Here is a 15,193-nt window from a genome sequence, read left to right on the forward strand (position 1 = left end):
CTTGTTTTTCCGTGCTATGTGCCTGAGGCATTTCAGCAGGTCAGCCAGCCATTCCCAAATGACATCAACTGAGAGCTCAAATGGGGCAAATGAATCATTGGTTGCATACTAACTTCATTGTAGCCATATCAGAGCTAAATTTACACTCTGTGCACTGCCCAAGAACAGACAGAACTGAAGGAGTCTAGGTCCCCCCCCCAGCCCTTATAGGCTGCCATATAATAAAAAAGCAAGTCAGAGAAACTTATATGGTAATAAATCAAGTTAAAAAATTTTTTTAGTGATGCAGCTAAAACTTGAGAACCAGTTAGCAACCTCACAGCCATATTCTGGATTAATTAATATTTCTGGACAGTTTTCACAGACAGCCCCATTTACAACTCATTGCAGTTATTCAAACTCCCACTATTTTTAACCCTTTTGTGTTGTCATTCCTTTGCACTGAAATGAATGCTGTGGAATAGTGTAATGAAAATAAAAAAAGAGATCATGATGAACCTCTGGCCTGATCCAGCTATGCTATTCTTATCGTTCTTACTCACAGACAGCATTTCTATGAGGATGAAAACTCCTGTCCCACCGGAATGTAATCTCTGAATCAACCCTCTGTTCTCTATCGTAGGGAGTCGAATGCTGTTAGTCAGCCAGTCACTTGAATATGATTGTGTCATTAGCTAGTGAAAGAGGAGATTGTGGGAGAAGCAAAGGACTTCAGGGCTGGCAAAGGGCTGAGTGATTTTATGCCTGTTTTCTACTGTTTTCTCTTTCAGTTTGTTTGTTTTAATTGCATTTTATGCTAGTTTAAAGTTGATTTTGGTGTGTCAAGTGTTTCAGAAGCCACCCATATAAATCCATGTCTGAAATATGAGGATAGACATAACATGCCCTCCAACATATTGAGTGCCCAAGCGGGGACACACATCTTCCCACCTGTGCTTCCGTGCAAAATTATGGAGCCCAAAATATATGCTTTGTTCAGGACCATGCAAGGTTGCAGCCCCCAAAAAGCACTTTTTTCCAGGGGGAAAAGCACCTTTTCAGGTGAGATGTTCGCATGAAATTATGTGAGATCACGGCACCCAGAGTGGAGCTCTTCACAACTGGACTTTTTGTCCTTTTCCAATCACATCCAAACTAATCTTATTTATTAAAATCAACAAATTGTGCCCATCTTTGCTTCTTTCCACAAAGTCCCCCACATGCTCGCACACTCACCCTTGGAAGCTTCTTGGTATTTTTTGGGGGGTCTCTTAAGGCTGATGTTTCAGAATCATTTACCTTATTGCTGTGGACACACAGCCCCCCTTCTCTTGGCTAGGTGTAATGCATCCTACTTGTGCTCTATATTTTTAGGGAGGCTTTTAGAACCAACAGCGCGTATGAACATCTGTTCACTTTGTGTGTGTGTGTAGGTATGCTAATTTGCTTTTGATACCATTAATCTTTGTTGTCCTTATTGATCCTTGAGGTGCCAGATTTTGGAGGCTGTTCAGGTTTCAATATCAAAAGATCCTAAAGTGGATGTGTGCCAGGCGTTTGGGAGGTTCCTGGCATCAAGATTGTCAGTTTTTGGGCACCAGGCTATGGCGTTTTTATTTCCTCAGGTTTTCTTGGTGCTTGAACACAACCCTGAAATACAAGCTTGACTCTCTGCAAAATCATTAGGGATTATAGTACTTTCCTGTCTCAGTTTGTTGTTTAGGAATTAATTTGATTAAAGAAGAAGTTGTGGCAAGTCGTGGCAAAAATGCAAATAGGCTGAAATATCTAAGCTAGGAAATGTTATGATGGATCAGTCCACCTCAGATTTCTGTCACGGCAGTCCTATTTAATGAAGATACAGCTTGTTTGTCCTTGACCTGTACATGCTTTATCCCTCAGAACCTGTCTTTTCTGACATTCAGGACAAATCACCTCTGGTTCTGGAAGCCGGTCACTTAGTTGAGAACTGCTGTGTCGTTATTTGTGCTGTCTTCGTTCTGAACTCCGCAGTCATCTGGGGTGAAACAGGATAAATATCCTGTGCTGGGTGATATAAGAATAAATCATTTTGTTCGTCTCCACAAATGTAACTCATTATATAACTCAACATTTAGTTCATTTCCTTGTTTTAATCTCATTTGTAAATCGCTTCCCATGTAACACTCCGAAGCCATTTACAATTTAAAAAGCTATATAAAAGCATTGTTTCTAGTTCAGCTCTTGTACAACTGGGATGAAAACCTTCACATAACAGCTTTGTGGGAGGAGAAAGGTCTTCAACAGGTGCCAAGATTATAACAGAGACAATGCCCACCTTGATACGTAACAGGAGGGAGTTCCAAACTTTAGATTCCTAGAGCTGATGTCTGAAGCTCCAGGTTGAAGTAAAGTGTCTCTTTCCTCTGCCCTCCTAGATGTTTCCCCAGCTTATACATGATTGGGGCAGAACAGGTCTGCCATTCTCAGGGCCAGCCAATGCAGCCAATTGTCAAGGCTCTGTCAAGGCTTTGGGAAAGCTATTCCTCCCCCAGTTACAGCAAGAGCAGAGAAAACAAGGTAGAGTCCTTTTTAATGAGTTTTATTCGGTTCTAATAGTGAGAGACAAAAGAACTCAAGGCAACATCTTCCCTTATGGTGTCCCCCCCCGCCCCCCCGTAGTCAGATGTCTCTGATTCCATTGTTCCTGTGCTCTTAACGAAAGTCGAGTTCTGGGCAAAGGGGGATCAGAAATACTTTCTAGTGACAATGTGTCATCTGGCTGCCCTGCCGCAGCCCCCCACCCTCCGTTCTTCTAACACAGTCCTCTATCTCTGAGCTTTGACTTTCCTCCAACACTTCAAAGCCCTGCTGTAAATCAAGGCTGCCTCCCTCTTCTCTTGCAGCACCAGGAAAAGGTGTGTGTGTGTGTGTGTGTGTGTGTGTGTGTGTGTGTGTGTGATCTCCACCATTCCTCCTCCTCCATCTTGCCCTCTTGAGTCCAGTCCCTGACACCAGTGCAGTCTAAGACTCAGACCACTACAATCATAGAATTGTAGAATTGGAATGGACCACGGGTGTTGTCTACACTTGTTGACAACAGGTCTTCATGGTTTCCAAGGCGGGGGAGCACTCCCATAAGCTCCAGCTGGAGATGTCAGTGATTGAACTTGGTATCTTCTGTGTGCAAAGCAGACACTCTTATCACTGAGCTATGCACCTTCCCTGAACCTGAGAACCTGAACGTTGCGCCAGCTTTGCCCTAAGCCATGAGGAGGGATGTAAGTCTGTGATCCACTCAGACTGGTGGAAGTACAACACAGAATTATCTACTCAGCAGTCAGCTGCATTAACTGGGACTGAGGTGATTTGAGCAGAGAGAAACCAGTCAGAAAGAGGGTGGCTTTCTTTTAGATGCACAGGGAAATATTTTATGCCCATAAATGCACGAGTCCTGGACTGCATTGGCTACTGTGGATCATGATGGCTGAACAAAAAAAACACACAAATAAACACTGATCATGTGGAAGTTAAACCTTGTTCCAGACTGTAATCAGAGCAGGGCAGAAATCTTATCAGGACGGATAGGTTTTTTGTTTTGTTTTTTAAGTGTGAGAACTTGGTATGCCACAGGATTCAGAACACATGCAAATCTTCCCAACTGAAATTCTCAAACAGTTGCAAGTAACGAACTAGGTGAAAGTATTTCATTAAATAAACCAGATGGAATCTCATGAGCTTGCAGAAGGGCAGCTGCCAGGGCAAATCTCTCCTTCATTCATTCAAATCTAAGTTAAGAACATAAGGAGGGTCTGCTGGATCAGGCCAACGGCCCATCTAGTACACATTATCATCTCCTGCCCCTCCCTCCCTGTGTGCTGTTTCAGGGGTCTCCCAACCCTCCAGAGCAGATTTGGGGGAGGCACAGAGGGAAAGAGAGAGGGGAGACCTGTTGTGCTGATGGGAGTCCTTGCACTAGCTTCTGCTAGTGCACCAGGTCAGTTGAATCCAACCCTATGTCTTGCTCAAGAAAATAACTATGGCTGCAATCCTATTCACACTTAAACTTAGAGAGGTGTAAGCACCATTGGAATGGGGCTGTAAAAGAATACCTACACAAGGGAGGATCACATATCTCCTAGTGGATGACTTAGAACAAATTGAAAGAACAGTGAGAAACTTGTGGGGGGGAAAATCTATGACTATACATAACCTCTCACAGTTCTTTGCTTTGCAATGTGCACGGCTTGTATGAATGAGATGCAGTCCAAGACACAGGAACTTGGGATCAAATAATCTCTGCTCTATGGGGAAGGCCCAAGGGTCAATGGTGGATTATGTACCTTGCATGCAGAAGGTTCAGTCGTCAGATAGGTCTGAAATGCCTGAACTGATGATTCACTAGATAGTGTGGACCAGCTATTTATGGACTACAATTCCCATCATCCCTAACCACTTTTTCTGCTAGCTAGGGATGATGGGAGTCACCATCCCTAAATGCTGGAGACCCACCTTTAGGAAACCCTGGTGTAGACCAAGGACAACCTTCCAAGGAGCCACATGCCAGAGGCTAAAGTGGGTAGAGTGACGAAGTATCATCATCATCATCATCATCATCAACAACAACAACTTACCAAGGTCCAGGGTGGTTTACAACATCAAGACACAAGATTAAAAACAGCTTTTCAAGCAACTTGCAATAAAACAAGGTGGGTCCCAAAAATAGATACCTCAAAAGCCAGGGTAAGGTGTTTCTTCAGTATTCATTGGAAGCCGTGGCAGATGCACATCTGAGGCGAGGGAGTTCCACAACTCGGGGGGGGGGCTCTCCTGAGCCATCCCACCCCCCAAGCCTCTCAGAGCGGAGGAACTACTGAGAAGGCACCCTCCTCATGATATGTTAACACCCAATAAGGTCTGTAGGGAGGGAGGTAGTCGTTTCTACAGTAGGCTAGTTTCTACTCACCCCTTCCACCCTACATCTAAGCAAGCTTGAAATATTACTAGGGTTCAAGGACACATTCCAGCCAAGTGCAGCTTGGCTCACATTGAGAGGTGTTACTGGTGAGTGTGAATAGCCTGGATAATGTCCCACATTTGATCTCTGGGTCTGAGGTTCTCCATGCTGAGCTAGATGGTCAGCCTGGGTATGAGGCAGCTCTGCATGTTCCTATTATAAATGGCTGGAACTGAAAAGAGGGACTGACTTCAGAGCTGACATAGATGGATTTCTCTCCCATGGCTAAATAAATACATTACTCATGCAGCCAGGACGATGTCGAGCTCATTTCAGATTCTTTGGTGAGTTGGCCATAATTGAGAGTTCAGGTGTCCTCAGGGCTGATAAGGTCACACCACATCAGAATGTGCAATAGGCTGAATACAGTGCATGTGAGACCTAAGGCCAGCCTGGAAAAACACATTTGGTGAACACAAGATAGCAGCAACCTACTGATCTGCTCAGTAACCCAAAACCATTTTTTTAAAAAAGTCTCTCCCTATCTTGGCATTTATACCACAGGAAGACATACTGTGCCCTTACATCTGAAACCACTTAGGCATCTTTGCTTTAAATTCCTTCCAACCCTGTCTGTCAAGAAGCAAGATTTACAAGTGGAATTGCTGCTTTCCAAAGCAGGAGACGTACTGTCCACACAGAAATGTTTTCAGAGGGGAAAAGGCTGGCTCGTGACACCGGACCCAACTAAAATTTATTTCCTAAGTTATATAACGTGTGTGTGTGTGTGTGTGTGTGTGTGTGTGTGTGTGCATATGAGCTCATGGAATTATCAATATTAGGAAAAGGCACTTTTGAACATGCGCTCCCATCCCATCCCATCCCTTTGCATCACTGCTTTGGCTGGATGCTCTGTGCCACTGCTGCTTGCAATGAATCTGCCACAATCTTTCCAAATGTAGTACGCAATGTCGAAAACAGCTAGTTTGGTGCATTTGCCAGGATGGTGATCTAGGTCAGTGGTTCCCAAACTTTTCTCTCCTTGGACAACTTGAAAATTGCTGGTGGTCTTGGTGAATCACTGCAAAGTATATGCACAAAGTATCAAATGTGGTGACAGTAATAATAATGCAACAAAACAACACCACCACAAACTGGCTTATAAGTATAAAACCAAATTTACTAGAATAATAGCCAGAATAGAGATAGACTTGTAACCATTCAAACAACAAACATACTAAGGTGCCATGTGCAAGACAAAGCCTGGAGATACTGTAAACATGGAGTGGATAAATGTACAACTGTATCTTAACAAGTTACATGTGCAGCAAACGCTATATGGTGAATCACTGTCAGAATGCTGTCAGTGGCTCCCAGCTGGTTGCCTAGGAAAGTATAAAGACAAGAAAAAGTTTCTTACTGTCCTTTTTCAGTTCAAACGTTACACAGAGAGGCTATAGAACCCAGCCTCTTGGATAATGGTGTTATCCCGAGTGAATCTCCACCCCCCACTTCCTCATTCATCATCATCATCACCTCCTCTACGGGTGCCACTAAGTGCTCTCTGTCTTTGGGCTCTTTGCTCTCCTACTTTTAAGGCTCGCCGGGTTCTGGGAGATGGTGGGTCTGGAATGCTTTCTAATGACAACGTGTCAGCCAGGTGTTGCTCTGGCTCTCCCATTATTTCCAACTTTCCCCCTCATCTGCCTCTCAGCTGTGACCTCCCTCAACCTCCTGTTGTAAATCTATACTGTCTTCCTCTTCCTCCTCCCTGGGAGGGCCAGGATGGGGAGGCGGTCTCCACCATTCCTCCTCCTCTCCCCGGCCCCTGACAACCACTTAATGATTGTTCTGTATGTTGCAGCAATTGCAATGCACCGTGTTAGATGCTGTGTGATTTTTATTGTATTTTTATGGCTTTCTTTATTTCTCATATGGTTTTCTATTATAATAAATTTTGCACTCCATTTAATTCGAACTGTAATACAATACAAGAAATCATTAAAGCAATAGAAATATGTATTAAAATCAATGTGGATATTTCATGTGGTCATGCTGCAAGCAACCTGAATGAAGCCTGAAGACCACTGTTGGTCCATGGACCAAAGTTTGGAAACCCTTGAGCTGGGTTATCCAGACAGCAGCAGAATGATGTGAAATGTGAAGTGGAATCAGTAGGAATGTTGCTCGTCTTGGAAACAGAGCTCTGAGACTTCCCCCCACCCCAGAAGTGATGACATCTTCACAGAGCAGCTGGGTAGTTTATGGACCTTGCTGCCTGCATTTTTGGACTCCCCTCGGAGGTGTGGCTGTGGGGCTGCTATTATGAGCTTCTGTGCTAGATTTTTGACAGCAGCTGCCGCAATAGTCCTGCTTCAGTGACAGAGGGGGCTGCACAGGGGACTAATAAACTGGCACAGAGCTGACATTAGATCTCCTTAACTCCACCTTGCTTACTTTTCACCTAATGTACTGCTGCTGGACAGTACAATGTAATACAACCCAAAAAAGGACTTCTGGGTGAAGCTCTCTGCTGGAATCCTGTACCGTCCATCATCAAGTGTCCATTTTTTTCACAGGCCCCCACATACACCACAGGATTCTTTTTCATATAAGAAGAAGCTTCATCTCTCTCCTTGCTCCCCATCCTCCTCCTCATCTCCATCAACTTTCCTTGTTGAGTTAGGCAGCCAGTGCACACAAACACACTCACCTAGAAATTTTCATGTTGAATGACATGGGTTGCTACCTGCAAAAATAGGTACCAACTTGGCTACCCCGTACCTCTGAATCCAGGGGAAGCAGTGACACAGGCATTTCACCACAAACCCATCCATCACGCTTGATAGTCTGAAGTGGAGCTTAGCTGTTTCCCTTATGTAAGAAAGGACCACAAATTATAGTTGAATCCCTCCAGGAGATCCCAAATAATAAGGAAAGGTCTGCTCATCAGCCCACACATCTTATGTTGTGCAGGCCAAGTTTTAAATGCTTCCTTTTAAATGGATGAATTTCATTGGAATTATAAAATAGTATGTGGCAGTTAAGCTTGTGTTTTATTTGCAGGGAAACGGATCATGACAGGTTGCCACTTCAGACTGCTTTACTAGTGCGGACAGGATATGTCATGATGGCAGATTTATTCTGCTGTATAAATAAAAATACCCATTGCATGCTACTATTTATTTAATTTAATTTATATGCTGCCTTCCAGGGGAGTTTACATTGAATTAATGCTAGCATCAAATGTGATTAAAGACTGCACTGAAACCAACAAGATTTAAAACTAGCAGAGCACTAAAACTATTACCAGTAATGGTGAAAAATCAGCTCAGTTGACATACCAGGGCAGGTCAAAAGGTAATGACTGATTGACTGTATTTCTATGCTGCTTCCCATACAAACAAATCCCAAAGTGGCTTACAAACAATAAACAGCAATAAGATAATAGATCAGCAGCAAGTACAGCATAAATCGTATCAAAGTAACAAACCATCAGTAAAACAATTATAACCTATGAAACCAGCAATTAAAAATAAGCTAAATATCACAACTGCAGCATGTCATATTATATGATTAGGAAATCAATAAGGCATTTATAATCTTCAAAACAATGTTAACAAAATAGTAACTAAAAAAATAATCTAAACACTATTAATTCGATATCCATGCACACACACTTGGACTCATAATCTTTCACCCTGTTCAGTTCATTAAGATACACATAGACACCTAAATCAGCCCCTACCAACCTGTTGCTGTCCAGATCCTTTGGACTACAGCTGCCCACCAGTCCCAGCCAGCATACACCTCACCTTCTCTCAGTGAGGAAAAAGTAAAAAGTGGAAGAACTGCTGTCCTCCCCCAGGTCAGCATGAGAGTTCGTGGGGTGCAAGGGCTGGAGCTTTGGACTAGGACCTTGGAGACCAGGGTTTGAATATGCACTCGGCTGTGGAGCTCACTGGGTGACCTTGAGCCAGTCATTGACTTGCAGTGTTGTTGTGAGGATAAAACAGGGAACTGGAGAACCTGTGCACACTTTGCTCTCCTTGGAGGAAAAGGTGATGCATAAACGTAATAAATAAACTTGACCTTGCAATTTTGGCTCGCTCACCTAGGCTTTGATGATGGCCAAGGTACGCGCGGGTGGCACTGTGGGTTAAACCACAGAGCCTAGGACTTGCCGAACAGAAGGTCAGCTGTTCGAATCCCCGTGACAGGGTGAGCTCCCGTTGCTCGGTCCCAGCTCCTGCCAACCTAGCAGTTCGAAAGCACGTCAAAGTGCAAGTAGATAAATAGGTACCACTCTGGCGGGAAGGTAAACAGCATTTCCGTGCACTGCTCTGGTTCTCCAGAAGAGGCTTAGTCATGCTGGCCATATGACCCAGAAGCTGTACGCCAGCTCCCTCGGCCAATAAAGCAAGATGAGCGCCGCAACCCCAGAGTCGGTCACGACTGGACCTAATGGTCAGGGGTCCCTTTACCTTACTAAGATACATAAGTAACACTAACCATGGTTAGCAATGAAAATGAAAGGGAGGGGAACCAAGAGTGAAGAACTAGAAATGCAGTCAGTGAGGGCTGGTCCACTCGGGCAAATGGAAGACCATCCCACCAACCTCAGTCAGACTCCAACCAGCACCTGCACCCATATCCCTGCCTCCTTATGTACAGTCAGTCTAGGGGGTGGCACTGACTACCATCTTCTTCTTCCTCTGTCTCAGTGCTGCCCTTGTAGACCTCATTGGTTCTGGCGCCACCTTTTGCGAGCCTGCCACCAGTGCCTGCAGTGCTCTCACGGTCGGTTAACCATGGTTACCTCCAGTGCTACTGTTATAGAAAAAGAGGTGCCTGAAGACACTGTGAACATTCTCTTAGAATGGCAATGGCACCCACCTGAGAGGTGCTGGAATCCCCCTGAATAGTGCCAGAACTGAATGGTGCCGGCTGGAAAAAAAGCCCTGGTTACCTCAGTCTAAAACAGAAGTAAAAAAACCCTCTGGGTTGTCCTTGGTGGGAAACGACCTTAAGGACAGAGGATGACTTCATCCCTGCAAATAATGGCTGTGAAATCAGAGCCATTGCCTGACTTGAGCACAGTCATGTCACCTCCATAATATTTACTGCTGCTGTGTCAGAAGCCCAGCCAAAGTTCACAGGCCCTTGGCACAGGCATTGTCATATATTGGCTGGCAATTAATCACCACCACAGAGACCAGCTGACACTGTTCGTTCTCTGGTCTTAATGAAAATGCATTCCAAGGCGATGACGCTCAGAGGACCAGATCCTCAGTGGCTGCCTTTGGCATAAATGGAGGATAATGGCTCATGGTTTTCTTCGCAGGGTTATTCTTGGGCTGCCCTGAGAATATCTAACAATATTGCATTACTTTCTCTTCTAATCTGGCCACTGGCCTTCCAGATTTTTTGGCTTAGGGACAATGTACACTTGGACTGAACAGTGTGTGTTCCATAAAGGATTAGACAGGCAGTGATGGCTCCTTTTCCTTATTTGTAACCATAAATTTAAGGAGCAGAAGAAGCCAATGGTCTGGGGTGTTTGCCCTTCCTAGCCCACACCTGCCAACGTCTGAAAAAAAATAACACAATAGAGACTGAGACGTAGCTTGTAGAAACTGCCAAATTGTTCCTGGCGTGTACCATTGGCTGGGTGTATATTCAAATGATTGGGTGCTCTTCTATATTAAGAACAAACAAAATACCATAGCTACATACCAGAGAACCCTTTTGCTGATGAATTATTTGTGTGTGTTAGGGACAGGGGGATTTTTCTTTGCATTTTGATGTGAAACTATCTCATTCACACTGTGCACAAACCAAAACCCAATTATCCTTCAAAATTTGAACTTCTCTGAATTTTGCAGTGCACTTGTCCAGCTGAAGGATGGGTGCAATACGATATATTGGGGGAAATTACATAGAACAATGCATAATGATGGGTAAAATCATTTTGCAAGAATGTGCTACTTAGGAGAAACGCACCCTAAAATGCTGATGAAATTTCAGGTGGATCATTTTTTAATACAGTGGTACCTCGGGTTAAGTACTTAATTTGTTCTGGAGGTCCATTCTTAACCTGAAACTGTTCTTAACCTGAAGCACCACTTTAGCTAATGGGGCCTCCTGCTGCTGCCGCGCTGCCAGAGCACGATTTCTGTTCTCATCCTGAAGCAAAGTTCTTAACCTGAGGTACTATTTCTGGGTTAGCAGAGTCTGTAACCTGAAGCGTATGTAACCTGAAGTGTATGTAACCTGAGGTACCACTGTATATAAAAAGTGAAGATTGTTGCAGAGATGTGGGGAACTGAATTTAAGACTGGAAAAAATGAGAAACGGAAACCCAGATTGTCAGATTTGTCCATCCCTATTCAGCATGAAGCGACATAGTCCAGGCACAGTCTTACTACTCCATATTTGCGTAATCTAAACTATAAGGTGCATCCCTTGCTCTGAGCTCACCATCCTCAAATTCTTTTCAAAGGGAAGCCAATAAGACTAAAGCTGGTAGGGCTCCAGTTGCCACAACGCACACTTAAAGGGACGTGGGGCTGCCTAGTTGCACTTTCATGGTTGCAGGAACCTTTAGCGGAATACCCGCGCCACAGAGGCTGCAATGAGCTCTTTGAACAATGCAAGCCACTGCTTGTTATTGCAGCCATCGAACGTTGATCCTACCTCTGCAAACCCACAGGATGTCTCAGCAAGTGCTGAAGGAAAGCACAGCACGTAGTGCACGACTAAGAAACAGAAAAAAAGATAAAGGAATTGGATGACAAACTAAAATTTTGCAGCTCAGTTGTCTCTTTCCTGCATGTGTTTTGGTGAAATTCTGGATCTCTTAAACATTGGCTGGTTCTGGAGTTGTTTATCTGCTCTTTTCCGGCCTCTCTGTAAACCCTTTAAAAGTTGCTAGCTAGTAATTTTCCATCTCTGTTTGTGATTTCTCCTTTCCTGTCCATATTGTACAGTGTTTGATGTCATCAGCTGTTGCCAAGGCAACCCAGGATCCTGAACTCAGGCTAGTCAGGGAAAGTGATGAAGGAATAAATTCCGGGAATATTTTATTTGTGTTTTCATTGATGCTGTTACATTTCAAGATACTCAGATTAATGTATATTAAAGGGAAGACAAAAGGGGCAACTAAACCTCTAAAAAGAGGAAACAATGAAGCAAAATAACAATAGGTTTGTGGAATGGCATAGATTTCTCTCAGCTCAGTGATGCTCAGGAAGATCAGGCAAAACCTGAGTTGCTAAAGTCAGAATCTGGACTTGAGTTTCTCCAGCAACAACACAACAAGCTGTGCTTTACCTTAAAGACAGTCTGGCGCTAAAGAGACAGTGTGGTGTAGTTGTCAGAGTGCTGGACAAGGGCTGGAGAGACTCAAGTTCAAATCCCTGGGTAACTTTACAATAGCCAAGCTCTTTCAGCCTAGCATACCTCCCAGAGTTGCAGTGAGGAAGGGGCAGAAAGCCATACATCCTAAGCTCCTTGGGGGAAGGAAGGAAGGAAGGAAGGAAGGAAGGAAGGAAGGAAGGAAGGAAGGAAGGAAGGAAGGAAGGAAGGAAGGAAGGAAAGAAAGAAAGAAAGAAAGAAAGAAAGAAAGAAAGAAAGAAAGAAAGAAAGAAAGAAAGAAAGAAAGACAAGATATAAGTGGTGCCAGTAGGGAATCCCAATGGCCTGGATGAGCTAGTCATTCCTGTGATAGATGACAGCATTCATCCCAGGAAGTGAGGAGCCTAGGAGAGAGTGTGAATTCCATCCTGCTTTTTGATCAACAGGCTTTGTTGGTAGTTGTTATGTACTGAGTTGAATAGGATCCAAAAGGCAGCAGTCTGATTGGTCATAGAACAATAGGATTCAGAATGCAGCAGTCTAATTGGTCCATAGGAGCCACCGAATCCAGCTCCAGGTGGAAGTAAATCTACAACCTGATTGGCCTACAGGTGAATCCCGGAATTAGCCAATCACGTGGGGGCCATTGTGTAAATAATGTATATAAAGCAGACATTCTGGAGGAACTTCCATTCCTCCTCACCACTATGAGCTGAATAAAAAGCATGAAATCCACTCTCGACTCCGAGTATATTTCAGTAGTAAAGGTTATACATCCCTCTATCAACTTCACCTGCTATGTAGGTGGCACCGTTTCTGAAGGAGAGAGATGCTGCCCCATTGACACACACATTTCTAACTTCCCAGGGCTGACTGCTATAAATTCATGATATGTGTGACAGAAGTTTCAAATAGTTGGAATGCCATTGCCTGTTCCTGCTGCATGGCAAGTGGCTGGAGGCAAACTCAATTTGTTCCAGGGAAGCTGGGGCACTCCAGATGCCACTGGACCAAAACTCCTGCCATCCCTGACTATTGGCCATTGTGACTGGGGCTGATGGGAGAGGGAGCTCATCAAGTTATGGTAGGCCACTGCCCCCCCATGTGTGCTGTACGTGCTAACACTTGGCTTCAGGGACCAGGCGACCAGCTATGTGTGTACATTTTGTAATTTTACAATCTGTGTGCCTTTGCTGCTCCACTGATCTTTCTTTACATGGTATGTTGTGTTGTATGTATTGTCACTTTGCTTTTAATTTAATTCATTAGAATCTACTAACAATTTACTGGTTTGGAGTGATTTTTTTGTTTGTTAATTTATCGTTTGCTTATTTTAAGAGTTTTATCATGTAGCATTATACTAAAATATTGAATATTACGATTGAAGCTGTTTATTCTCGTAGCCACATTATCCATGATGACTTGTTTGCATTGGATTGGGTTGTTATAGGAATGCATGACCTTGGTTGCATATTCTGTTGTTTCTATAGTTTATAGGCTGCCTTGGGTACAGCAATGTAGATAGGTGGTATACAAATGAAAAAAAAAAGAAATGAATTGAATTCGAGGTGGTGGTTCTTAACTCGAAAGCCCATTGCTGTCTGGGGCTCACACACCAAACCATTGCCTTATTCAAAATAATGGTTCATGCATTCTGTCACAGGACATGCCATCTGGCCCCATAGCTGACAGACATGCACAGAGCACAAACATCTGCAGGGAAGGAGCCTTTGCAACTGTGGAAGTAAACATCCACTGGGTGTTTGTTTATATTATTAAGGCTGCAATCCAATATACACTTACCTGGGAGTCAGTACCACTGAACTCAGTGAGGCTTATTTCTGACAACACAGGGATAGGATTGCACTGTAACTTCTTTCCTTCCAAGGCTGCTAACAAGGCTAACAGTAAAAACAACAGGAGGGACATCAAAACCCATTAAAACGACAATACAGCCACAATAAAATGGCAGCAGAACTGAACAGTGTCAATGAAATGTATCTCCGACAGAAGCTTGCCAGAACAGAATGGCCTGGGCTTTCATGGGCACCAAGACCAGTCCTACCTTTAAGCAAAGGGAGGTGGCTGGCTCAGGCGGCAGAACCCGCAGAACTGGTAGTGGCATTAAGGTGTTTGAGAGCAGAGCTGTGTCTGCACAGCTTTTCGGGTAGCCTGCTGCCCTCTGGTGGAAGACACCATCTCATCCTTTAACTCAGGCAGCAAAGTGTTTTGGGCCAACCCTATCGACACACATTTGTACAGGCATTTCCTAACTGGTGTTTAGATGACAGGGAATGGCAGCTTTTGGGTTGTCCCAATTACCTTCCTTTCTTTTCTGCTACCAAGATGCATGCTGCTGCTAGTTAGTGGATGTCAATAGTATGCAACCTGCAAAAGCCAGGGGTTTCTACAAGCACATGTACCCCCTTCCAAACAAGCACTATCATATTCCAAGGAAACATTCCAGCTGGAAAAAAAGTCGTTGAGGAGGATGGCCAGGAGAGGGGGTGTTGCCCAGAGAGAGGCCCAATAGTTGGAAAGACTTGGAGAGTTGCATTTGGCCCCTAGGCCCCAGGTTCCCTCTTCACAGCAGACTAGATGCTGTGAAGACACATCATTTAAGGACAATAAGATACCGCTTTAACAAAAAAATAAGCAGAATAAGCTGCTTTTACAAAATCCGTGAGGCCTCCCACCTGCTTTTCCAAAAGTATCTGATGATATTATTTTCACTTGTCTTGTTTGCTATCTGCAACTGCAAAAGGCTTTTAGAATTAACTGAGTAGGAGTCGCAAAGTGGAATTTCACTTAGTTGTTAATTGGAGATGTCTCAACAAGCTGAGAGTAAATAAAACAGCCCGGACATACGATTGGACTCCTCAGAGAAGCCAGTGGAAATGAAGCTGGTAGCCCCCCTCCCAC

General features: G+C 44.0%; 1 long non-coding RNA gene across 2 annotated transcripts; it reads right to left on the bottom strand.

The window, feature by feature from the left end:
- Nucleotides 1-5,648: 5,648 nt before the first annotated feature.
- Nucleotides 5,649-9,783, bottom strand: LOC308593158. Of its 2 annotated transcripts, none has more exons than XR_014010795.1 (3): nt 9,735-9,783; nt 8,668-8,963; nt 5,649-5,996 (listed from the first exon to the last, which is right to left on the bottom strand). It is a non-coding gene; the product is annotated as an uncharacterized lncRNA (long non-coding RNA). The 2 variants fall into 2 exon arrangements; XR_014010796.1 differs by lacking the exon at nt 9,735-9,783 and adding an exon at nt 9,588-9,691.
- Nucleotides 9,784-15,193: the final 5,410 nt, after the last annotated feature.

Source organism: Podarcis bocagei, assembly GCF_964188305.1.
Source record: "Podarcis bocagei genome assembly, chromosome: 8".
Taxonomy (NCBI): domain Eukaryota; kingdom Metazoa; phylum Chordata; class Lepidosauria; order Squamata; family Lacertidae; genus Podarcis; species Podarcis bocagei.